We start from the raw sequence: 27,620 nt of genomic DNA on the forward strand, positions 1-27,620 counted from the left end.
TTGCTGTAACAATGGGATACATCAGAGAATATTGATTTTATTAGGCTGACACTTGGTTTACCCTAGTCTAGGCGAGAGGAGAACCAAGGCCAAGGAATATGCCTCACCCTCAAAAAGCCTGTACCAGCAGCTGTGCAATTTGTAGCTTGGTTGCAAAAGTAAATGATGGCACCATCTTTTCTGCCTGGAAAACAATACTCAAAATAAAGCCAATTTTACAAAGGAGGAGTGTATACAGTGCAATTGTTTTTGAGCAGATGCACTGATTTTTCTCAAATCAAGATAGTTTGAGAATGCTCACAATTTTTCTGAATGCTGCTAATTCAATTGCACATAATTTTTCATGTCTGCCAATGGAAAACAGGGGTGTTTGGGGAAAAAGATACACATCTGTTGTTCATAGCTTGTGTGAGAGAAGTGGGCATGCCCTTCAGGAAAGGAGGTGTCCCTGAGGGCAGAGTTCTCTTACCATATGTTAGACTGCAGAAAAAGTGTATAAACGTCCTACTTCCCAAAGCAATCCAGAAAAGCTCTGTTTTTTTTTTTCTTTTTTTTTTTCCCTTTCTACTCATACGTAAAGGTGCTGTGAAGTGTCTGTTCTTTGGGGGGCACTGTGTACTTGTAGCTAGGCTTATTTTCTTATTGGAAATGTGCAGGTATTCAATTTTCTTTGGAACATGGGCTACTATGCTGCTTATTTTGTTTTTTAATAAGGTAAAGTCACCGAGTCCATGATTAATTCTTCTTACTGTGGGTAAAGCGTTGCTTTCCAGAAGGTTTGGGGTGCCTTTTTTGTTTTAATTATTCTTTTTTAGTATATAAATATGCTATGCTTGGCTAAACCAAGAGAAATAGAGTACAACACCGAGCACAAATGGGCAGATACTCCACATCAAAATGGATGGGAATGACACACAATTATATGCTTACTGTTACTTGTTTACTTTTTTTTTTTTTTTTTTTTTTTTTTTTTTAATCCCAAGGAGAATGAGTGCTCTGGAAACTTTAGACTGGAAACTTTGTCATAGTGGGGGGGGTGTCTCTTCTTTCTCAACACATTTATGCAAGCTGAAAGTGGTACCATCTTCTGTCCTGCATTCCTTGCTTGGTTGTCATGGCATGGACTGATGAATGACACACTTCTTGATTTCCTTCACCTCAAACAGCATCCCGTGGCCTTTTCGTGTATTGCTTTTGTTAGGACCTGGAAGACTTGTAATGCCTTTCAGTAAGGAAAGAGAACACAGTCTCTGCTGCTCGTGGGGGATTTGTGGCATTTTGTCTGGGCGGGTTTGATGCCTTGAGTTTTCTACTTATCAGTGGAGCTCTTCTGGATCTGCTAACATCCATGATGTGAATAGCCCTTTGGAGGGATCTGTCTCTTCCAATGGATACAAAAGACCACTACAGAGACTGAGGCTGGCATCTGTATAAAGAAAGACACACATGCCTCTTTTATCTACATACACTACAGACCTTGCTACTGTGTCTGAACAGCACTAGATTTTATTTCTGGCTGACTGACGTTGTATTGCACATAGCCCTGCATTTGAAGAGACACTCATATTCCTCTGCTCTCTTTTGTGGTAGCTTTTACACCCACTTTGAATGCACTTATGGCTTTGAACTCCTATGGATTGTGCTGTTCCAGGCCAAAAGATATCGCCTGAATCAGCATGTGTAACATTTTCCCTAAAAAGTTACCTCTGACTCTCTAACATAGAAGAACCTTGTCTGTGCCCAGGAGGTAATCATAAGGATGACCAAATCCGCTCATGGTGTGTGGGCTTCTCCCTCACACACTTTGAAGCAGTCCCCCAGACAGACCTGCCAGCTGGGTGGCTTGCTCACAAATCTAAGCTTGCTCACCTTCATGTCAGACACAGCTGTGAGCACTGCCATCTGGGCTCTATCCTCTGTATATAAGATTAGGCTGATTTCAGATGAGCTGTGGAAACAGCATAGCCACAACCTTGTTTTGAATTCATCTGCTGCGGCCGGGGGGACCCACGCTATTCTCTATGTTATAAGGGGCTGTGAGAAAAAGGGCAAAGAGCCGAGCCCTGCTCTCCACCCTAGCCTGGAGTAAGGAAAAGGGTTGTGAACTGGCCCGGGATGCACGGCATGTTTCCTGACCACTGCTCTCTTGTACCAGGGGAGAGAAAGAAAGCAAGGTTTGCTGGAGAGGGTGCCCCTGCCTATTGTCCTGCGCTGACCAGCGCACAGACAGCAGCAACTATTGTATCCATCTCAACTGCTCCTGGTGCTGACCGAACCTGTAGGCCATTTGTGCCCTTCTGGGGGCCAGAGGAGCCTGCCTGTTTGTGTCCATCTGTGCTAGGAAATAGGGTCAGTTACTCCTAGCACAGATCTCGTTACTGCCTTCCTCGTAAAGAGAGCCCTGGTCTCCCAACCTAAACACTGAGCATCTGGGATAGTTACAGCATGGAAGCTCCTTCCTAAGGATTTCTGTCTTTGTGCTGTGAGCATGAGATCAGTTTGATCCACTGTTATCTGTGGTGACCACCAAAACTAGATTTTAGGGATATGAGATAATGGGCAAGTGGGTTGGGAACAGACTGAAGAATGGTCTTCTCCATGGCATGTTTGATGCTCCATTATGCATCTTGCTGTATTGTGGGAATGTGCAGGGGTGGGAATGTATTTCCTTTTCATTTCTGGAGTTTGAAAAGGAAGCTGAGGATGCTGCCAGTGATAGGGGTGGTTTGAGACTCATTGCTACTCAGTAATGGTCACGTGTGCCAAGTCAAATGAAAAAAATAAAAATAAAAAATATCAGGAAACTCCAAACCAAAAAGTGACTTCATGTTGAAAAACAAAAAATTATCCCTTCCCAAATACCCCAAACACACTTCCCAAGCAGGGAGCACAGCTCTTTCCTCATGGCTGCTTTAGGAAGAGGGCACTCGGAGGACTGGAGCAGCAATAATCCAAGTGACCCCCTTGGCCACTGCTGCCTGCAGAGCCCTGAGGGCGTTGCGGCACCAAAGCACAAGTTCTTCAGCGTGGCTGCATGCAGCAACAAGACCTGCCTCCCAGGGGATGATTAATAGTGCACTTTCTAGGCCACAGACTTACCTCAGCTTTAGACTGTAAATTTCATAGGAAAAATTGATAAACCTTAGAGAACCACAGTCTCAACAGAGATTTCCAGGTATTTCTAACGTGGTTCTTCTGAGAGAGTGACCACATGCTTGGCCTCCAGGAATGCTCTGACAGCCGCACACATAAATGCTTTGGCTCTTATCACAAGCAGTCCCACCCTTGCCCCAAGTTACCGAGCTCCAGAGCTTAGCAATGAGCATTGCAGAGCCCTTACTTACAGTTATAAGGTATTGATATTAAAATTGTGTCTGTTTTGAGGCCTAATTTCTGCATGTACATTTTTTTTTCCCGTGTCTTGTATCTGCAATCATAAATCAGGAATTGGGTTATTCAGCCCCAAAAAGGTTTTCAGCCTTGTGCTATGACACAGAGTTTTATTGCCAGGGTCAAAGCAGAGGGGATAGGAAGCTGTGGCTAGAGTGGCAGTCTTGGTGATGAGGGCAAGGACTGCCATGGTAGTTCCCTAATTTCCTTCTACTGGGGGCTTAAGCATATTATAGCTATGTATTGGCAGCAGGCATCTGCAGGTTGCTCCTGGTCATAGGATGCAAAGGGACATCCACTAGAAATTTAACTCAGCATTCTTGGTGGCTTGGGTTTTCAGAAATATCTCCAGGAGGGCTATGGTATCTGTGTGAGTTCACTGACTTGGAAGTTTTAAGTCTCTCTAGGTGACATTCAGCTCATCAAGAAGGATGCAAACTTTACTTTCCGTGATAATAACTTCCCCAAAGCAATATTGGTCTTTTTGCAGAATTTTAATGGAAAAGTGACCTAGAATACAAAGTTTGGGATGCTTTGACAAGGGAGCATCAAAACTCATGCCAAGTCTCTTTCAAAACACATTTTTTAATGGCTTTCAGCCATACGTGGCTTTTCAGCCATGCACTTACTAACTCCCTATTGTAGTGGGCACGGAGACTGCAGTAAGTGATGGACTGCAGGAACGAGAACTTTGGGGTACTTCTAGCATTCAGTTTTCTGCCCTGCCCATCAGCATTCCTAACAACTGTCTACTCTTTGGCCTGGATTTTTGAATGTGTTGCATTTTGAATACCTGGGAAACAGCAGGCTCTAGTGTGGATTTGTTATTTCTTTCTAGACAATACCACTACCTCTTCTGATTTGGTCATTGATACATAAGCTAATAATTTCTGTAGTTAATAGCATGACAGAGACCAAAGATTTGGGTTGTTTAGTAAATAAACCAGTAAATCTTGCAAATTAAACTATATATATATATGTTGTATATATTAGTGTTAATATTTAAAACCATCACAGTCACATCATGGGAGATATCTAGGATTCAACAGTTTCCAAAGTTGTGTTTTTTTTTTTTTTCTAAAGTGCTTTCTGAAAACATACAATTATTATTATGTATTTATTTTTTGCTTCATCTAATAAGGTTGTAAAATTTAAAATGGCACTAGAAAATTGGGATTGCTTGGTGTAATTCTGCATAGCTTTAGCTCTTTAAAGATATATTTTTTTCATGTTGTAAAGATTAGTTTACTGTCTGTGGACTGAATCTTTCTTGCATTACACATGTGACTAAATCCATGGGGCCCAGTGACCAGAAAAAAAGACCCAGAAAGGCATTAAAATAGTTTAGACCACTCAGCTGCAAAGTCATCTTATACATATTTTCCCCCAACTGGTTTTGTGTATATTATTGTCAAATATGAATCTGCAGAATATCCCTGGTCTGCAATCCTGATCCTGTCCTCTGGAGCAGTCAGCAGTTCTCTTTCAGCTTTACTTAGTGGCTGGTACATGTGTTAGGGTCTGTGCGCTGCAATAATTTTCGTATTTCTTTTTGCACTCTCTTAATTTATGTAGCTCATTTGTTTCCAGTATCAGACTACGTCTGTTCTTTCATTTCAAGCTGTCTGCATAATTTGGAAAGTTATCAATACCGTGTGATCCCTAAAGAAAAAAAAAAAAGATAAAAAAGAATCTAAGCTTACTCTATGCATACTAGTGAAAGACAGTGAAAAGTATTGTCAGAATATGTAGAGGTATGGCTGTATTCTTGCAGTAAATGAACCTGTTTTAATGTATAGATAAATATAACTGTGAGCCTGGAAAAGAAACCTCTTCATCTGACTGCCCTGACTTTCTAAGGGGCACTGTCAAAGTTTTGAATCCCTTTTAAAGTTACTTTTCAGAACATGGATATTCTATATGTGACTTCTGTTGCGCTATTTGAAATGGAAACAGGCTGCGGAGCCTGCCGACTCATCTTTCATGTGCCTTTTCCACTAGTGTCCCTCTTTCTGCAGAATCAAGCTTGCACAGTGGAGCATTTCTGTGTTCCCTTTTACATGTGGTGCTCGTTATAAAAATACAATGAAGTTTGGCTGTAGTGAAATTATTTGATTTTTTTTTCTTCTGGTGCAAAAAGTAAATATGTTTACTGTGTCCCTCTACATTCAGTGTATTTCCTTTTTTAAGCTCCGTTTGTGTTCAACAAGACAGCCTCTTTCTCCAAGATTAACATTTCTTATGATTGTTCCTGACAGAGGATTTACTTTCAGAGGCCCTGCTAAGGATAACCAAAAAAGGGCATGTAGCAAGACAGTTTTGGCAGCTTGCATGAATTTTCGGAGCTTTTTAGGTCTTGGTTTTCTGATGAGTGGCTTCCTGAGCATGCCTAGGGAATGACAGGCATCTCTGCAGGCAGGCTGAACCCACCTTGGCTTGTGTGTAGTCATTGGCTGCCTATTAGAATAAATTGAGGACAATGCATACCGCTGCCTGCCAATTGTAAACATAAGGGATATGTATTCACTTAGCATTGACTTTTGGGAGGGGCCAAGGAAAGGCTGCAGTTTTATTGAATAGGGCTGTGTGTGAGGCTGCTGGTGTGCCTTTCTTGCTGCGCTCCTGCTCAAGCAGCCAGTTATTCATTTCCTTCCTACTAGTTGAAAACTTTGCACCTCAGAGGTAAGGGCTTACGATACGTGTTTGTTTGGGAGCGAGCCGGTCTGACTGCGTTTGCATCGTGTCTAGAGATTAAGCAGCATGCGAAATATAACGAGTCGTGGAAATGGTCCGACGGTGTCAGATGCTCTTTTTCCTCTCCCCGTTGCCCCCCCTTTCCTGCTGTCCTTGGAGGGCCGGGGCGGGCAGAGGGCTGCGAGCTCGCCCACCCTGGTGGACCCACCTGTACGTGGAGCTGTGGGGGCAAGGCTCTGGCTGCAGGGCAGGTTGGTGCTGGCTCCGTGCGCTGGTCCCACTGCGCATGGGGCAATAACCTGTCTGCCCTTCCTTTAACTTTTCTTTATATATATAAATATATAAAAGCATTGCAATAAAAAGGTCTTTGGCGTGGTAGTGGCTGAATTGCTTTTTATTTTGCAACTTAATACCTGGGCTTTCGGGTCAGCACGGCTGCAAAGGCAGTCTCGTGGTGTAACTGATACAGATACAGTAAAGCTCTGGTTAATGTAACTGATCTGATGCTTGCTGCTGCAGATGTCTGCCATGGCAGCCTTTCATAGAAATTTTGTTGACAATAGACAGCATCCGTTTTTGTTTTCAGCCTTCAACATGCACAGCCGCGTATTGCCAGAAAGTTTATTGTGAAGTTGTCTTTCCTGTTAAAAGGGGGAGAAAAAAATCGCTTGGGTGGGACCGGAGCTCTTAAAAGTATTGCTCTGTGCTGGTGTCAGTCAGAGCGCTGCTCTGGGGAGCCAGCGCGCAGGCTCTCGTTTCCAGCTCCTTTGACATGCTCGGACAGCTTGAAAGTGTTGTGCAAGGCTGGCTGCTGCTAGCACGATATTCTGTGTAGCGGGGAATTTCTTGGGGAAAGAGCTGGGAAAATGAAAGCAGGGATGAAGTTAGCTGCAGAGGGAGACTTTGGGAGAGACACACGTTGACTGAACAAACAACCTCTGACCAGACCTGCAGTGCTAGAATTGATTATTCTCATATGTCATATTATGTGTTGTTTGGAAAAATGGGCGAGATAACTCTTTTAAAAGACTTCTTGTGGAATATTTATTTTCAGTGGGCAGTATTTATGCAATTTTGCCTAGCTCTTTTCTTGCTAATAGGCATATAGCAGAACAATTTGTGAAAATAACCCATTCTCTCCTTGGCAGCAGCTCAAAGAAAATAAGGAGGCAGTATTTCTGTTGTGAAAACCGTGTATTTATTATAATTTGTCTATTTTAGATACCATACTGTGAGTGATTGTGCTTGTATGATTTGCCATCAAAGAACCCTGAGACCCTGCATGCATTCTTTCTCAGTCTCTTTAAATGTAGCACAAGGTTGCTACACAAGGGTACACATCTGCAGACAAATTTCATACTTTTTCCTCCTGCCATTGAGAGATGGGATGGGATCCTAAAACTACATACAACAAAACAGATGGACTGTTTTGACCTAAATTACAAAGGGGGTGATGTTTCAAGGAAGTAAGTAGTCCATTTGCTTAATTAAGTTGCCTTTAAGGTGAAGTGTTTCAAGATACTCAAAGAAGGTAACAGGTCTGCCTTTTTTGGGAGGCTTTCTTATAGGCCGGTATCCTTGCTGATAAAAAAACAAAACACAACCAACAACTGCACGTTAACATATTATCTAAACCATGAACAGGAGAAAAAAATTGCAATAATTTGTATTTCCTGAAAACTCCTTTTTGTTGCAGCATGCAATGGCAAGGGGATCAATTCCACGGCCTTCATTCACAGAATTAGTCTTGGTGAAATCAATACCATCACTAACAGATGCAGGAGCTGATGCGAGGAGAGCCTTGTGTAGTCTGAATACACTTTGACAATGAGCAATGTAAGTGTGTATTAGGAGAACGAGGGATTTTCTGCAATTGCTACTTCAGATGCTCACAGCAGTATTCTGACACAGAGCAGCCTGAGAATGGGGTAACTTCCCTTCTGCTTTTGTTTCTTGTGCAGCACTGATAGACAACGCAATAGTGTCACTGGAAAATAAGTAATTTGGAAGGACAGAGGGCCTCTGAGTTCCTCTGGCTACCAGTAGAGGGAAAATTAAAGTGTATTAAGATGGGAAGATGTCTTATTCCTTGAAGTCTCATTTGCAGGGCCATGCATGGCAGGGAGGCACACTGGTCATCATCCATCCATACCGATACAGGGTTAGGGATCTGCGCTACCAACTCCAGGTAGTGAGACTAGAAAGGTATGGCAAAGCTCTTTTTGCTGGCTGCCTTCCGGGAGGTTGCTTCTGTCATATGAAGAGATATGCTGTGAGGGTCTATGAAGAGCTGGGCTGGAAGTCCTCCGGGGTTCGCCCTTCCATGTGTGCAACCAGAGTGGCACAGCCTATGGGGCTGATCCCTGCAAAGCCAGGCACTGCAACACAGGAGCAGGGTGGAGGGCCCTGGGTTTGATGTGTTTGAACAAAAAACAAAATCAAACTCTGGGCAAAATATCCCCCACCACAAATGATGAACATCTATTGTCTGATGTGACTGTTTTTCCTGACTTTGGGTTGCTTGCACAGGTGGGAGGGAGCAATACAACTCATATTCTTCTGGTAATGCTGACACTGGTTCAGCTTTTTGTGTCCAACTGGGGTGGGTGTTAATCTGTGTTGTCACAGGTAAAAAAACAAAGTAATAATAATAAACAAACCAAAAACTCCTCCTTGCGCTCATGGAGGCTTGAAATGCCACATGCCCTGGAGAGGTTTTGCTTCCCAAGGGGATCTGTTCCATTGCAGAGAAGTAAGCCTCTGCTCCCTTCCTTCCTTCCTGCAGGACAAATAGGATTTGAATGCCCTGGAGCTGCCTAAAATACTCTGATTTCTCGGTAGCTGCTTACATGAAAATGTTCCATTGGGTGCTCGAGTTCTAATTTCTATCAGAGATCAGTGGACTTGGTAACTCCTATCCGCTAAGGGGACAGCTTGGTACATTGATAACTGCATGTGAACCAAGAGGGACAGGAAACCATATATGCATAAGAAAGAGAGGGCCAGACAGCTGCATTAGCTGTCCATCTGCAGGGCTTGCCTGGACTTTCCTGGGTGTCCAAGAAAGCACCAAAAAAGGTAACCAGCAGAACGTGAAGTGCAATCCTGCGAACCTTTCGTTGCCTTTGAGGGGAGCATTATGGCGTGTTTGCAGGACTGGGCTCCAGGTGTACAAAGCCTGAGGCAGTCAGGCCTGTGACTGCGAAGAGTGGGAGTCTATCTTCAAAGCAGGTTTTCATTCTTTAAAAATTGTCTCCTGTTAGTAACTACTCCCTGGCAGCTTGTAACAGGAAAACAGCTTCCTTACTCAAGTGTGCACCTTCAGAAATATTCAGGTGCAAAGGCCAGCTTGTTGTTTCAGTTCATAGTTCCTGCATGGCCTAAAGCCTCAGGACCTGGTGAGAATGGATTTCGGGCACAACTGTGCTGGGAACAAGTCATCTACATGCCAGTGCTTTCTCCTCTGGTGCTGGTGCCTTCTGGGAAGCTGTAGCTGTTGCATGCCTCCAAATGGTTCATCAAGGATTTTGCTGGAGCTGAAATTTGACTCAAAGGCATTTGAAGATCAGATTAGGTTTGACCTTTTGGGATGAAACACTGAGGTCATAGGACAGTTGAACTATGTAAGAATTTCTCTTTGCTTTTCCTAAAGCTTTTGCACAGTTTAGCTAGCCCTGTGTGGAAGGACACTCTGTACATTATAATTTGGGATCCCTCCCACCCCCAGAGGAGCTTGCTCCTACTTTTCTTGAAATGGATTAGATTAACTAGAAACATTAGGGCATGTAACACTGTCAATTAGCTGCTAGCCCTGGTATGTTAGCTGTATGGTTTACATCCAATTAGGAAACTGCTGCTTATGTGTTTTTTCCCCCTTTGGAACTGTGCTTAGTGCTGATAAACGGTGTGGGGCTGGCAGCTTGGCTGCCAAGCAGATACCAGCAATAGCAGTGCAGATTCTACAACATCCCCTCTCCCCAGGCATCACCAGTTGGCACCTCCTGATCAGAAAATCCTGCCTATAGGAGTGGTTATGGGGTTTGTGTTGAAGCCAGGGTAAAGCGCTCACAGGGTCTGTTCTGCTGACTCGTAGTAGCAAATGACTGAGGAAGTGGGGGGAAGAGAGAAAGGAAAAAGAAGGCCAGATCTTAAACCGCTGCAGTCATTTCTCCTTTGATTTTTTTTTTCCTGTGGTCATAAATACCTGGTGAGTCATTTAATGGCTGTGTCTGTTTCTGTGTCTTCAAGTGCAGAATAATCCATGCCATTTTGTATTTAGCCCATGTGGCTACTGAGGCTTAATTCATTAGTGCTCCTAAAGAATTTGTAATCTTGAAATGCCAAGTTTAAGCACTGGCCTTATTTTTGATTGATTTCTGTTTTGATTGATTGAGAAACCTTATTTTTGATTTATTTTCTGGCAAGAACGTACAACTTTTGGTTTGTTTGCACAGTTATATATTCCACTAGAATTTAACTGTTTTTCTAGATTGTGGACATAAAAACCCAGAAGTGCAGCGAATGAGGTGGAAAACAGGGCAGGCTCAGCACGGTGACTCTGAGCTGAAACGCCTGGATGGGATTTCTTGGGTGCTCGCAGATTTAACTGCACTTGCTGCACCTAAGGGAGCATCCTGTGAAGCTGTTGTGTGGGTACCAAAACTGCAGGATGACAGCTTTTACCTTCAGCCCTGCCACAGTGCCACAAGAGTGGAAGAGAAACTACTGACCAAGCTGGCGAAGCTTATCTGCTTGTCTGGTTTCTTGCTGATGGGAGCATTTCAAGTTGTAACTCCTGGGGCCAGGCCAGGCTGCAGTGGGGAAAATATTAGGGAAAGATTTCAGGCAATGGAAACATCATTACATGTTTTCCACACCCTCTTGTGTACAGAATACAAATAACGAGCATTTCCCTTGGGACTTGCTGTGGAGGGTGTGAAGCAAAGTGGAACCCACCCGTTTGCACATTTTCTGGTTTATGTCCTTAAATGGGAAAAAAAATCTTTGGAATTTAGCTCATAGAAGGGTTATAAATAGATTAGTGGAGATAAAGTTTTGCTGTAAATGCTCTGGTTTTGGGTGTATTCAGAAGAGTAACTCTGTAGGCCAGCTGATAAGAAAAAGGCAGCTATTGCTAGCCGCAGCAGGACGCCGTGTGGGCACCCTCCACACTTCTTCCTCCAAGTGCGTGGAGACCCAAGGGGCACAGCAATCTCGGGGTGCACTTCCAGAAGCTGAGTAACTTGGGGTGAGGGAGAACTGGCATTGCAAGGCGCATGGTGTGTTGGAAGCTCACTTCACCTCCCGCTGCGGGGCCAGGCGGCCACTGGCTGCGGTGCTGCTGCAGGGGCCAAGCCCTGGGACTGGCGCAAGTCAGCTTCAAAGGGAGCTTTGCCCATGTGGAGGAGCCTGTGATCAGGCCCTCGTTTGTTTCTTATTTGCAGGGCTTTGATGTTCCCTTGTCTGTCTGTGACTGCCACAGGGCATGTTACTAGCCTTTTCCCACTTCATTCTTTTCTTTGACAGCGAGCTCTCTACTGGTGAAATGGTCCTCCTCCTGTCCCCATTTTCTTCCTGAGCCACAGTGTTCACCCTGGTAAAACCTCTCTCTGATCCCAGAAGCTCAGGCAGGACCTCGTTTAATTCCTCACCGTTCCAGAAGACCTAGCAGTGCTTGTCTGATAGCCTGGGTCATCACCATCTAACACAAGCACTTGTGTCAAGAACAATTTTGCTTGGTCTTGTGGGATCAGCTGCAGATGGAGTAAAAGCTAAGGATTTTCTGTCTGCGTCTTCTTTTTGCCCTAAAATAATGACCTGGTGATAACCTGCTTTCTCTCAGCAGTTTCAAAAGCCAGGGGGAGAATTTGGCTTCATTCCTGTCTAGTTAAAGCCTCATAGGTTTGGGAAAGAATTTCCTCAGGCTTGGATGCAAGCTGTGGAAATGGGAGCGAGCTGGGTTAGCTCTGAGACGTGGGGAAGTTTGGTCAGCTCCTGTTTACCTGCAGAGCTGATCCCCTCTGTTGCGGGTGCTGTAGGATGCCTCTGGCAGAGGTCAGCATCCTGCATGGAGGGCTGTGGTGCGCTGCACCTCTGCGGCCTGAGGGCAGGAGAGGGTCTGCTGCTTGGCAGAGCTTTGGGAACAGCACGGCCCTATATGCACAGCCACACCCTGCTATGGAAACAGGGGGCTTCATCATTCGGATGTCTGATAAGCCGCAGCTGTTTCTGTGCCACTTCAAACAAAACTGGATTATAAAGACTGAAGTGCAGCATTTTAATTGCTGTAAATACGAATAAGAGTGTTTAGGCAATCCAGATGACAGAGCTAAGCATTTCTGTGGCTAATGTATATTACACTGACAAAAGCAGGCCTGCTGAAGATTTCCCTCCTGCTACCGCCACTAACTTACCACACGACTTGAATCGTTTGAGGTCTGCTGTCACTGTGCTGGTGAAAATGAGGGAGAAGTTTTAACCTGGGCATTGGTTGGCCTGAATCTGACAGTGCTGTCAGCAGCTGTATGGTGAGGTAAACCATACAGTTAGTTTTAAATATATATATATATATATATGTATGTACTGGGACTGATCTCAGTTATTGTAGTGTAAATCTGTTTGATTTCCTAGAGTTACTCAGAATTCAGAGGGCTGCTTGGTATCAGAAACCAGCCCTTTTTGTTTTGCTTTCTATACATCCCCTGAAGGCCGCTAGCAGCAGGAAATTAGGTCAGGATTGCAGTAACAAGCATTCATTGGGAATTGATATTTCATACAAGAGAGGGCACTGCAAAACCAGCAAGCCAGTAAAATTCCACTGCTCGTTTGCTCCCTGGTGATTAAAAGGCCTTGCTGTAAATGGGGAAGGCCAGAGCTTCATTCACTTCAGCCACAATAGTAAATGGCTTATTCACTGGACACAGTATGCAAGCAAATAGCAAGGGTTTGGGACAATAAAAGGGAAAAGCAGCAACTTTTGCTTGCAGTTTGTTTTCAGTTTTCTCCACTGTGGGTTATTAAAATGCTCTGTGACTATTTTTTTGTTCCTTTATTTAGATCTATGTAAATGGCAGTCAGTTTGTTTTGCTACTTAACCCTCACTCCATAAAACCAGACACACCAGCCTATTTCCTCTCCTTCCCCCTAAACAACCCAAACAAGAAAAAGACATTTCCTCTAACAGTATAAATAAATGTAGCTCCTCTGTCTTCAGCGTATCTGTTGTTGGTTTATATGACTGCAGCCTGGGGTTAGCAGACAAAATTTTATTCTCACCCCAGGTATAAAACACTAACTTTAACAAAAGCAATGATTAAATGCTGGTATTTCCGAAACAGTAATGGGACCATGGGAGTGAAGCAAATAGGAAACGTGTGTGCATGAATAGGGATGAGTTTTGGGGGAGGGCAGGACCAGCGTGCTTTGGATGGGAAAGAGCACAGGGGAGCAAGGCTGTGCATACCCATCAGGGATTTTCCTTCCACCGCATCAGTTCCTGCAGTGAAATCCTGTGCAGATGACATTAAGATGTGAAGTCATTACAGCACAGTTGTGTTTACATTCTTGCTTTTCAGTTTATTTCTTTGGGGTTCAGTACTTTCTCTGCCATCAAAATCACAGGGAGAAAATCATCAGTCTATTCGCATTTTATTTCCTAAGGAGAAAAACAGTTAAGTGACTGCAGCAATGGAGCTATGTAGGGTCCCTCCTTGCTGGACATTTTCCTGAGGCTTTTATTTGTCACGTGCCTTAGAAATATTTTGTCTATGTCATATTGGTAGGTTTAGAGGTTATAGATGGGGTCCTTTAAGCTGCTGTCATTTTGACGTAAGTCCAGAAAGGCTGATTGATTAGTGTGATCTCCCAGACCCCATGCATCATTGCACATCATCCAGTTACTAGTTTTGAGGCCACTTAAGCTGACGTGGTTAAAATCATAATTGGCTCCTCGGATGATTTTAGTTGATCCCCGGACAGGTGGCTGGATTTGAATCCAGTCTTCCGCTCCTCCAAAAAGTTATCGTGTCTCCCAGGATGGATAACAGCCCTGTGACAGGCGTGTGGTTCAGCTTCTTGTTTTGACACACATCTGGACCTCTGCAATTTCCAACAGTAGTAACTGGTAATATGGATTTTTGTCAGTGTCAATAAAGCAGACTTTCTTGCAAGTGACCAGCTATTGGGTGATACTGGGTTTACCCCTGCAGTTTAGGTTAGGTATTGACTGGCAGCTTTCAAGTGGTTTGGCTTCTCACTGCCAGTGGCTTTTTGACACATCACTGCTTCAGTTTCCTAGTGTTAAGGAGAATTGACCTTTCTTTTTGGTGATCCCTTATGACAGTTGCTGATACCTTCATTTACTGAGAAGAGTTTTTTTATTATTATTTTTCTTGGTCTGGTTTGGTTTCATTTATTACTTTAATGGTGAAACCAGCACCCTCAGCTTCACCTGAAGGCACAAGATCTTTTACATCAAAGAGCAGTAGGGTGTAAATTAGGCCCACTTTGAAATGGTGTTACTTTTCCTCTCTGGATGGCAGTACTTCTGAGGTGACATCATCTGACCACTGTCATGAAGCTGGGCTAAGACTGATGCCCATGGAGGAACTGTAATGTGACCAAGACAAGTGCTTTCAGGTTCTGACAGCCCACTAAAGTGACAGTAATGCACGTGGCTGCTTCTGTTTTCTGGCTATTGAAAGGATCAGGAAGAGCCAATTTGGAGACCAAAATAGCTAGATATTTAGCCTCCTCACTGTTTAAATCCTGGATGGAGAAAAATGTAGAAGCTTTGTATCTGCTCCTTAAATGCTGTCTGGAACCTTTGGAAAAAGCTCCTGAATAATAAGCAAATTGAGAGCAATAAGTATTCTTGCATGGTTGAAGAAACTTTTTGTTTCTTCTAGTTTTAGTATCCTCAGTCTTCCTGAGCCCAAATGTAAGATGTGAGGCTGCTTTGATTTCCTTTTTCCTCTTAGAAGAGTCCTCCTTAGATTCAGTATACAGAAAACCTAATATTAATGAGAGGGGAGGGAACAAAGGTACTTTTATCTTCTGTATCAGATATCTGATAAAGATCAGTTTATCTTAGTAAGAAATGAAAGGAGTTTACTATCTGTGTAAGAAATATGTTTAGTTATAACGAACAGATTGAAGTGGTGGCAGACAGTGAATCTGACTTATATGACAAAATACAGCTATACAGTCCTGAAAGTCTGGAGACTGGCTTGATGAACTGGAAAAAACATTATAATCTGAACACTTTATTTCTGTCTCTCCTGTGACCCTTCAAAGCAATGGAAAGGCACTGATGGAAAGACTGTTGGCATTAGCAGGCATAGAAATGGTTTCATTGATTTTGGTTCGGTGCTTAAAGGTCGCTGAGGTTGAATTTAAATCTTTACGTTCGAGGTTTTTTCCCCATTTTAGAATTAAATACCAGAGGCTATAGGCATAGCCTGAAAACCTGGGAAAGACATATTAGGTCATCTTGTCCCTTTCCTCTAGGCAGTGCAGGATGACTCCCTAAAGCATATTCACACGTGTTTTGTCCATAAACACCTCTGTTTATTAACAAAATACAATAAGCTGTAGTTTTTCAGTGAGGATTGGGATATTTTGCTGCACTTTCTAGTTTTTAGCAGGGGGAAATAGCTATCATTCTAAAATGTGTTTCTTGGCCTATGGATATTGCTTATGTGAAGTCAAGCAAAAAAATGTCTAATGAATGGAAACTTGTAGAAGAGTTAACGGCAGCTGGTTTTATTATGGACCATGGCTCTGACATGATCTCACGCTAGTTTAATACAAGTGTTACCTCACTGACTTCAATGGAACAGTTTTTCATTTGCAAGGGAGTAAATGAGGCCCAAATCAGTCAGACACCTAGGGAGACTCTCTGGGAGAGGGTTTTAGTTTGGGGAATGTACTTTACGTACATATAAAATATATGGGCATATCTGGACATCTCAGTAAATGCATCAGGCCACCTGGGAGAAAAGGGCCAAATTCTGCTTTGAATAGCACCTGTGTAAATCCAAAGCGAAACGAATAGATAGCTTGCCAGGGAGAGCCAGAGAAGTATCTCATTTTTCTGAGTGCTGGGCCGAGTTTCCTTCTGAGTGTATTTCTGGTGTTTCCTCGATGAGATGGGTGGGACATATGGCAGAGTAAGACTGTTCTGCAGCTTCAGTATTTTTGCTTCTTAATTTCAACCATATCAAATTAAAAGAGAAGCTGTGTTGACTATTGTGAAGCCAGCTCAGACAAAAGCACCACATGTGCAGCTATTCTGCCTTGAAACTATCAAAGCAAGCAGGGAAATAAGAACCATGTATTTTAGTCAAACCTCTCTTCTGAGTTGCACAATAATACGTCTTCCTTGCTCTGCCTTCAGCTTAGCTGAATCTTGCAAAACTCTGGGAAGGCTGTTGTGCTCTGTTGGAAGTGCAGCTCTGGGCTCAAAAAGGGAGAAGAGCTTCAAAACTTCCTAAAGTCCATCAGTGTTGTTACTTTACAAGCTGCAGTAGCAGTCTGCAACTGTGAGATGAGCTTTGCATTTACACCGTGTATGAGGAAACTGAGATGAAGAAGTGATAGGCATTGATTAAGAGTAGAGAAAGGCCAGGGAAAGAGGCTGTGTGTTCATGGCTTCTTGCTGCTTGTGTCTTGGTGGTCCTGCTCCTTTCTCTCCAGCACAGCAGCACCTGAGTTACAGGCTTGTGTGGAACCAAGGTCTGCAGCCTCTTTGGTGCAAGCTTTGAAATGTGTTTTAGGGTTTGACTTTAACACAGCTCCCTGGATTTTAGTAAGATTTCTCAGCAGTATAAACACTGGTTTCGGATGCTTTTTGCTTTGCTCAGCCTTTGAAATGGTGAAGTTTACAGGTGTGCGACAGAAATATTCATTGTAATGTGGTTTGCAGTTTGACTTGGGGCACTCCTGCTGATGGGGGGAAAACACTTTAAGACTATGGAGTTATGTAGTGTTAATTCATTTTTATTTTACTGAAGATCTCGAAGGAAAGCAGAATAATGATAACTAAGCTTGATCTATTGGCCAAAACTGAGAGGGAGAAGGCAGTAAAGTATGTGAAATGTTTTAAATGGCCCCATCCGTTTGTTTAAAAGGGAACTCTTATGGAGAGTGGTTACAAGTTTTTTCTCAGTCTGTTACAGGGTTCTTGCTGTTCACTGTCTGAGCCAAAGCTAATTATATTGTCCACAAAAAAGCACAGCAGAAGCTAGCATCCCTGTGGTTCATACACAGGCTAATTATTCCCGTTGGTGATGCAGCAGTGTGCCCCCACGGAATTGGTCTCAGAGTGCCAGTTTATTTCCTGTATGATACCGTTGTGCCATGAGACAGAAGTGACTTCTAGCTGCAAGGCTCTGCCAGATTCATCATGGTAAGTGTAAAGTAGAGGCCCAGTTACGTAGAAGATTTCTGATGAGCTCTTTGGTCCTCTCTGGACCTTTCTCCTGAGCAAATTAGATGCTGTTAAGAGAAATTTGTCTGGTAATAGCACATACAGGTTTTCTCCTGCTTGCTTTGTATGTTTCTGTCCTTGAAAAACCCAAAACAAATAGAATCACAGAATATCCTGAATTTGAAGGGATCCACAAGAATCATAGAGTCTAGCTCCTGGGTCTGCACAGGATCACTCAAAAAACAGACCATATTCTACCAGAGCATATTCTAAACACCATATTCTATTGCTATTTCAATACTGTCTTTAGCTGAACAGAGCTTGCCAAGTCCAGCTTGACCTGTATACACAGAATAATACTGTGCACACTGTAGGTACCTTCAAGTAAAAATGGCCCAGGTTATGTGGAACATCAATGGTCAGAGGCACAGACCAGGACTTCTGACACCTACATCAAGATGCACAGGTCTAAACTATACTCTCATCTGAAGGCATACTCATAAGCCTACTATTTACCTACTTTTTTTTTTTTTTTTTCTCTTAGCTCCTGGGACTATTTAATGGGACTGGCATATGACTGAAAAGGAAGAGATAAGTAAATAGGCAAATTTTTCTGTGAAGCATGGTTAGAATTTAAGAACACCTTAGACAAACTTTAGAGACATTAAAGTGAAAGAAAGAAAAAATAATAAAGCTCAAGGTATTGAATACAGGTTTATCTGCCGAACATTCTCCTGTGCGAAGGTTTTTATTGGCAAAAGACCTAGCTAGATGTGGTCTAGTGACTTGGATGTTATGAGGTGATGCCTTTTATTAGAAGCTGAATTCCCTCTTTGCTACTTAAATCCGAGGTTAGTATGCAGTGTTATGGTATTCCGCCCAAAGTAGTCTGGCCACCCTTGATCAGTTTTGTTTTTGATCAGTAAAAATGCATGGCAAGAGATGCTGAACCGCGTGGTATTTGCTGCTGCCAGGGATACTAAAATGGTCAACATCTGTGGAGTTCTATTACTACTACACTTTCTGTATTGGACTACTTTTACCATTTTTTTAAACATAATATCATGGAGGTATTAGAAAGTGGGCAATAGTCTGAATGGACTGTGTGTATCTGTTGTGCTGGTTTCGGAAAGCAAAGGTGGTGCAAAGTCTGAAAATGGGACTTCAGCAAAGAAATAATGTGGGAGGGGAGAGAGCAGAAGCTCTGACAGATGGTGTTACATCCATTTGTACCATATCTAAAAGTGTCGCTTTAGCTGAAGTGGGTGTCAGGAACGAACAATTATGATTCCATGTTGAAACATGTCTGCAGCAGAGAAGGACAGTAGGGTACATGGAAACAGCTGTGTTCCTCATACAGCATTGGTGCTGCTTGCTCCACTGGGAGTATAAACATATCTCTGAAATATCGGAAAGAAAAGCTTTATGTACAACATGTGACTGCATTTATACAGGTGCAACTGGCCTCAGCTGAAGGGCTGTTTTGACGAGAGACGAAATGTCTCATTTATATCATTGATATAAATTACTTCTTGACATTTACATGAGTGGTAGAAAACAAACACACTCCACTTCTGTTGGCATTCTTGTTGTGTGCATAAAAGAAGACCTGTCCTCCTTACCCATATGCATTTTCTGTAAGGATATAATGCCCCTATTCAGTATTCATAAAGAAGGTAGTGGCTACCCAGCTTGGCTGCTTGATGAAGAGGCAGTTGCAGAATTCCACCCAGCTGAAATCACTGATTTTTGCAAATGGAAATTGTTTATACATTTTTCTTCATTAAAAAGAAATGCAATTAGTGGTTTACAATGTTTATGTGGATAGCATCAGCTGAATCTTGTTCCAATCCATTGCATGCTCTTTTAACATGACCTACAATACACATCATGCAAAAATCTGTCTGGGATGTCCAAAGTTAAGTACAAATTCCCAATGCAAATATAAAGTTTTGCCAAGCCGAATTAAGCTCCTTAGGTGGTATCAGGAAGGGCTTTGTTGGATTGTTTATTTTTTTCAGGGGGCAGGGATGGGAGAGACTATAAATAGAAATAAGATGCTATTTTGCAACTCTGAAGGATTCAGTCTTGAATTAGACTGTTATATTAAATCTAAAGACTGAAATTAAATCACTGCCCAACGTTCACTTTTTTTGATTCAGTGATCTCTAGAAAGGGAACCAGCTGCACTCTCAACAAATTGTAAGGAGAAGGAAAGGGTGTCAAGACAAAACTTTGGGGTGTACAGTGCCACTAAGAGCATCAGGTCTCAAGCAGATCAGTTTGTACAACACCGAGTCCAACTGTTACACCAAATTGCTTGCTATGTTACCCGATTGCTTTATTTTGTACGTGTTTTGCTTCACTTCAGCTTTAGTGATCAAATATTACTTCTGGTTTAATAATACCACAGCAGTATAAAGCTTCTGGACAATTTAAATAGGTGTTATTGGGCAATTGTACTGTAGTGTTTTACTGCTGATTGCATTTGGAACCCTAGCAATCTCAGGCAAGGTTTACCATGGCTGAAGCTTATTTCCCTCCAGTATCTGTGATACTACAGAATACATCTTTGGAAGTGACACGAAATAAGCAATTGTTTCCCCTATTCATCAAGATTAAAACAAGCTCTTGTGTTTAGTAGAGTATTAAAGTAAGAGCTTAATAGGAAAAAATAAAAAATAAAGGCGGTTCTGAAAATTCCCAGCAAATTGTTCAGGGGCAATGCATACAGTCAGTTAAATGCCTTCTTGGAGGTATTGCACATCAGAAGTGGTAGCTCCTCTCCTATTTATACTCCGAAGCATGGTATTTCCAACAGCCTTTGGAAGAAATCATTCCAATATTGGGGTGTCCCGTGACACATGCACAATAAAATCTGAGTTGCCCCAAAATGATGTTTTCAGGAACTTTCAAGAGTCAGAGTTTTGATTGTAAGTTACTTGCTCTCCCAGAGGAACAGTTGTTTGCTGGCTCTTGTGGACATTTTCATCAATGTCAGTTTAATTCTATTTCAGTATTTCTTCTACTGACATCCGATGCAGACTGACCAAAGAAACATGTGCCTGGCTTTGATTTTTACCCATCTGCATGTGCCCAGTTGCTTAGGGTGCCTGGTTTGTAGTTGTGCTACAACTGGTGACTGACGGGAAGAGGACCTGAAATTTCACTTTGAATGCTTTTTAGCCATCAAGCAGTTCAGCAACTGCTGTATTACCAAAAGTACCGGATTTTGTTAGGAACCTCAGGTGTTGACTCAGAATAATGTTGCTGCTTCCACATAAAATTGTGTATTGAAAAAAGCTTCCTTTAAAGGATCATACAGATTTATACACTTAGGTAATAGCTATCTAATTATCATAGCCTTGTTAATGTGGTGAGGAAAGAGAGAAAAAATATAAGGAACTTTAAGTTAGCAGGTCAGAATTATGGATCCCGTAGCACATGGTAACTACAGTATTATTTTTTTAAAGTGCATATGGTTAGCAGCTTTAAGCACTAGATGCTGTCTTTGATTACAACAGTGCTGAACTTTATCTGCAAAATTGAAACCTCTGATTCTCTAGTACATCAGTAAGTGAAACCTAAGCACATGTAATCTGTAAAAATAAATGTAATTACTTTAGCAAATGTATTACAGCTGGCCAGGTTTAATGTTAAGATACCTGTTTCTTATAGCTGACTAGTGTCAGAAGACAGAGGTGATGGCTTGAGCTGTGCTATGCAGACAGAATGGAGGAGAAAATATTGCCTTGCATTCTTCTGAGTGTACATTAAAGTGAATTAAAGTGAGTTGTGGTCCTGGCCTTTGACATTTCTTCCCACTGTTTTCTTCTGTTTAAAGCATCTTGGTGAGGGAAGCTTTTTTTTTTTTTATTTTTTATTATTTCAAAAGCTCTGGTAAAATTGTAGCTAAGTGGGCTGCTTCAAAATTGAACACTTGATAAAATCTTCAGGAACACCTAAGGCATCCAAAAGCCTTCACTGACCTACTTTAATGCAGCAGTATTGCTAGTGCAGGAGCAGTGGGTAGGACTCTGCACTCCATTTCTGGTGCTTCTTTAGTTTTGCTGTATGATTTTAGCAGACTTTTTGGCCTTGTCGTGTTTACTTATCTTTGAAAGGCATATTTTGGATTTCCATAGTAGTACAGGGGTAACAGGCTGACTGCAGCAAAGGAATTCAGTGTGGGTCAGTAATTCATATGGAGACAACAATAAGTTCATGATAGGCTGTGGGAGATCTTTGTCTGGTTGGACCACTGGCGCAAAGCATGGCTTACATGGGTGTAGCTGTCCATTATTCTGCAGCTTCACCCCAACAAATGTCAGTGTCATTTCCTATAGAGGGTAGGGCCTTACTTATCTGCTATAACAATAAGCAAAAGTATCCTTGTTCCCTGATCTTTGGAAATTTCAGCAGGTAGAGATCCTGTTTCTCACAGTAGTGTGGTGACTTGAGCTGTAATTAGTGTCTACAAAGCGGTTAGAGGTCCTTTAATGAAATGTGCCCTAGAAGTGATAAGTGCATTGTGGTATTGTTGACTAAAGCAATTGGCACAAGAACCAGTGGCTAGAGAAAGCTATCATCAACTGCTAAGTTTTTTGTTCCTGCTCTTTGATCCTGCAGGTTTCCAATTCTTCCTTTTCATCATACTTTTAAATCCCTCTTTGTGCGTTGCTGAGCTGATGGGGGCCAACTGATTTGGGGTGACTAATCCAACCAATTGGAGTAAATTATTAGGTTTACAATTTCAGTTCTAACTTAGAGCACCATGTCCTTTTCGAACTCAGGGAGGGTTAACAATGTTTTAGAAATTACTGCTTTGAGTAGCCAGTGTAGGTTACAGGACAAGACTCCTGATAAACTAACAAGTATTTTTAGCCCATCGATCAATTAAAGTACTTTCCTCCTCTTAGAAAAACAACGCCAGATTTAGAACAGTCAAGGATTTTGGTATTACAAGCCAGCCCAGCTGAGGTGTAACTTCTACAGGAAGAATAGGCTAAGAGAGACTTCCTATGCATTTCAGACCATGGCAAGAAGCAGCCGTAACCTTAGCATTTGTACTCCTGCGGACAGATGTGTAATTATCCCTCAGCATTGCACCAGGAGAAGCAAGCGTCTTTCCAGGTGTGTGGTCTGTACTGAGGATGGGTGCAAGGAGTTGCAGCCAGTTCATCTCCTACCCCTGCGGTACTTCTGTTCCCCGAGAAGGCTTTTGTGGTAGTAGCGCAAGCAATAACTGCCCTATGTGGTGCCCTAGCCTGTGTTGGGGCCATGTTGACTCCTCTGTCTCTGCTTCAGGGGTGTGTAAGTGGGGTGTGCAAGGGTTGAGACGTGGCTTGTCCCTCTTTGGGCTACTCTTTGGGAAGGCAGCAGAGGGAGAGCAGCACGGGACCGTTCTTGAGACACTGCCTCATTCTTGTATTGACGTAACACGTGCTCTCTAAGAGGCATTTTCCTCCTGTGCAATGCTGCTCTGAGTCTTTTGTGGAGTTAATAGCAACTCTGTGGACTGCTTTTAATCCCTCTGCCTCTCTAGCAGTGTCTGGATACAAAAGCTACAGTGGAGGCCCAAACTCTGTGGTGTTTTGTTTTGTATTGCCCCTTTTTTTTTTTTTAAAGAAGGAAAATGAAGTTTGTGAGTGACCTACAGACATTATGTAGGTAAAATTCCTGCTTTGAATGGTTCCCAGGGCACTCTGCATCATATATAGCCCCTAAGCCCAAGCAACTTGTAGCTGAGATTTGTTTATTTTTGCTTGCAAAAGAAAATTAATATATCACGATGGGCAATGCATGGCACATAAGTCAAACTACACAAACAACTGCAAATTTTTGTGTTCTTCTATCTGTCCGTGGATAATATTTAGAAAACAAAGTCCTTTGAAAACCTTAAGGAATTTTGGCTGCCTTTCAGAAATGGTAGAGTTAAGTCAATAAAATGCTTAGTAGAGATTGTATGTCCCCAAACATATTTTATCTTGACATGTTATATACTATTGAGAGCTGCAGCCATGACTCGAAGCCAAGTTAGGAAAAGAACACTTCTGTTGCGGGGCTGCGTTTGATGGGAATCCGAGGAGGAAAAGGGAGAGAATAGCATGTGCTCTGAGAATGCCAAATGCAGAAAGCTTCTCTAAGTTGGATTCCTGGGTTGTATAAATTGTTGTAACTGTTGCTGGCATCAGTAGGACTTTACTGCTTTCCATCCTTTGGACATCTGGTGGCTTTGTTTTTACACAAAACTAATTGTTCTGGATGCATAAAAGCATGCGTTTTAATAGCGGTTATATTGATGGATAGTAGCTTGGAGTCTAAGTATTAAAGTTTCTAATCTGTATCATTTGCCTTTAAAAAAAACATGGGCAAATGGGGTAATGTCTAGCCTCTGAGACTTCTGCCTGAACCGTATCCATATGCTTTGTTTCTCTGTACTGATGTGGCTTTTGTTGAAGTCTGCTCATCAAAGAGCTTGCTTTTATGCAGAAGTATGACTGGGAGGAATAGGCTTTTTCTGGGTAGGAGTCGCTAGAATTATGTGACATTAGAAAAGATATTTTATTACCCTTTCCATCCTTCCATCTGAAAGGAACACGCAGAGGTAATTCTAACACGGGGGAGGATAAAAATCTGCCTCTGTGATACCTGTTGATTGAATCTGTACATATCCAGGCACACCATTACATGATTATAATAACTCTTTGGGTGGAGGGGGAGAAAAAAGTGTGTAGCAACGAATTACCTAATCTCTGTTTTCTTATATCCAGTCCACACCTTAGTAATGTGAAGGCCAGCTGCTCTTTCCCAATGAGATTGAATTCGAAGGGAATAGCTTGCCAGTGGGAATCGTGTCTGTTGATGGAAGGCGTTTACTCACCTCTTCTTTAGGAAGAGGGAATTCACTTTGCAGGCACTATAGGAAAACTGTATGCAAACAGCACATTTGGGCTACAACAGCTTACTGTTGAGGGTACGGAAGATAACTTTGAAGTGAATTTGGAGGCTGCCTTTGACCCACTTAATTAGCAGAGGATGGAATGGTTTGGGGATTGAAGTAGTGAAAGAATTCCAGGGAATTTAAATTCTCTCCTCAGCCATCCTATATGAGCATTGGCAAGACTTTTGAGAAGGCAATATAAAAAGTTTGATTTTAAGAGACTGTGCTTATAAAACCCTTTGATGCTTTGGGAAATTCTTTAGTATTTTAGGTTGTTTAAGACGACAGGGTGGACCATTGGTAGTCGGTGACTTATGTTTTTGCTTGTCCCTTCAGAAGCCTGACTTCTAAAAGGTTCTGAGCACTTTTAATATATGGAGGGGCTACACTGTCAATATTTATCATGCAGCATCTTAAATAGGAGTATGTCCATAAGCCACACAAGAGTATGTACTCTCCCAAAGCCTTATAGGGTTATATGGAAAAGTTTGGATTCTAAAATGAATCAAATGGTCTTTGCATATGTAGTAGACCCAATTGGTGTTTTTTCATAGAAATACCTTGAAAAGATATAATTTTGTGTTTCCACTGTAAAATAAAATAACTTTGACTGTTATACTTTTTTCTTTAAAAATAAATTGGAGAGATTTTTTTTTCTCCTTGGAATTTCTGTCCTTGAGGCAAAAAACAGTGGCTTGAATTTGGTAAGAGATGCAGCTGAAAATGCAGCTGGTTGGCTGTTTCATGGAGGCAACTGTTCAGAATTAAAAACCTTTAAGGTCTGGCACTTAGCTGGCATAAGAAGACATTATATTTTGGTGGCTTTGTAGTGTAAGCCCAGGGCTCAGGAGAAATCCCTTTATTTTCACTTCTCTCACATTTTCATTTGAAGTTGTCTTACAATTTATATATTTGGAGAATATTAGTCTCTTCAGAAATCCTGTCTGTTGCAAGTTTCTCAAAAAGTGACAAATGATGAAATGTCAAAATGCATGTCCTTCTACCTCACCCTTCCCCACCATGACTGTGCATGTTCAGCTGACAGAAGGTTTCATCTATCCCTAGAAGCCTGCCTTTATCCACTTAGGTTCAGTCAGATAAATTACATTTGGTGAGTGGATGTGTGTGTCTATGTGGAGAAGAATTTGCACATAAAATGAGATTGACTGCTGTTAAATTATTTCTCCCCTATCCAAAAGGAGAAAGGAACATATGACTTTGAAATGTCTGAATCAAATACGATGTCTCTGCATTCATTACATTCAGTGTGCGTCTAAATAAAGTGCTGAGTTAATTATAGGGAGATTTTAATAGGATGCAAAGGCGTTAACTTCCTTCACCATCCCTAAACTCAGCAAGTGCTGCTTCTTGTGGTGCATGCTCTGTATTATGCAGGCAGTGTCAGACAATTTGCTCTTCTTCCTTTCAAGCATGTCTATGCAATGGGGGCAAAACTGGACTCTGTTAAAGCCATTTGATTAGGGTTGAGGTATTTGTCTTAGCATATTAAGCATATTAAGACCTGCTGCTGTTTACATGATTGTATTGACTTCAGCTAAAGCAGGATCAATCCCTTACCATCCAGGAGTGCCAATTAACATAGCATGATCAGTAAAGGGGAAGCTATTTACTTTTTCATGGAGAGGTCCTAAATTTGAATTAAGAGCTCTCACTAGCCAAAGCTTTTATTGAATCTGCATTTTTTTTTGATGACTTGAGATTTTGAAAAATTTTTCATTGAATTGGGTAAATAAAAAACATTAACACATACCAGGAGCTTGTAATTACAGACTTTCTTTGAAATGCGTTCCTGACCTCTTCTTGGATGGCTCATTTTTAGAGACGGTTGCTGAATGAGACTGCATGATCTGAAGTTCTGGAGACTGTACGGCATGGAGCATGATGCAGAATTGTAAGGTCAGATCCAGCTGATGTTAGAGGAGTTACCAAATGCTGTTGCTGTCTGATGGCTCTGCAGTGACTTAAGCCACGCACAACAGTATATTCAAGTAATGTTGAGGAAATATTTTTCAATTGAGTTTTTAGGACATATTCTTCCCGTACACCCTCTTATAGTCATGCTAATCACAAGTAGATTATAGCTCAGGATTTAGTTACATCTTTAGGGAAGTATAATGAAATCTGTAATGCTTACCCTCTACTATAACTTCTTCTAAATAGAGGACTTCACCTTCAGGTCTTCCTGTCCAGCATTTTTCATAAGTACCAAATTCACTCAGCTTGTCATCCTGCAGTAACCTCTGAAGCATGTGTGTTCAACGAGGTTGTTTTCAACATTGTGCTGAAAGAATGAAACCTGTGGTGCTATGAAACAGTGATATAAAGTCAGGCAGGCAGGTCCCACAGAGAGAAAAGAGTTTATATTAATGCATATGCTTAAAGAGATGTGGCTATGGTTACATAGGATATGACTGGCTTCTTTTCTTTTGAAGCAACTTGCTGATTTTTGTTTTCACAGTATCATTTGGATTAATTCCTCTAAATGCAGAAGCTTCTATTTTTGGACCAATTTTTGCCCTCTGTTAAAAGTGTCCAAATAGTGTATGAGGCTTTAATTCCTTCACTGTTACTCTTTTCCTTAAATCTTTAGGAATTATACTATGGTGAGTAGCAGGTTAAAGAAAATCCAAAGCAAAAAGGCTTCATTGAATGACTGATATAAGTTCAGTGCAGATTTTTAAATGTGAAAACTGCCGCTGTTGCCAGTTGAATGTGGTGCTGATAATTCTGTAAGTACCACTAAAATCATGAACCAATTTAACTGAAGTGACAATTTACATGTGGAATGAAGGTTTTTCAGGAGCCACACCTCACCAAAAGCAGACATTCTTTTCTTGCTTTCACTGGTACAAATCCAGATGCATGCTTTAAAATTAAGTTTACCCTGGATCCTTACTCACATAAGCAAAGATAGAATATTGGTTCAGATGGGGATGCTTAAATCATCAGCCTATACCTTAACTCCTTTTCCTCCAGCTTGTCCTCCCTTTGAAATCCTGGCCACTCGAGAAAGTTTCTGAATGCTGTGATCTCTTAAAACAATGCCTGCAAAGTTATTTTTAGACTGTTGATTTGTTGCCATTCTTCCTAGGGTTTTTAGTTTTTGATTCTTTCTACAAGGATTCTTGAGGTTGGCAAGCCCAA

The 27,620-nt window shown here is 41.9% G+C and overlaps 1 protein-coding gene across 1 annotated transcript in view; it reads left to right on the forward strand.

Moving 5' to 3' along the window:
• The first annotated feature begins 5,803 nt into the window (after positions 1–5,803).
• The window catches only part of CALD1 (caldesmon 1), a 193,193-nt gene continuing 171,376 nt past the window's right edge, over positions 5,804–27,620 (forward strand). Inside the window, 1 exon segment of the mRNA XM_083802758.1 lies at positions 5,804–6,072. The gene's annotated coding sequence lies outside the window, so the exon portion shown is untranslated.

Source organism: Anser anser (genome assembly GCF_964211835.1).
Source record: "Anser anser genome assembly, chromosome: 1".
NCBI lineage: Eukaryota > Metazoa > Chordata > Aves > Anseriformes > Anatidae > Anser > Anser anser.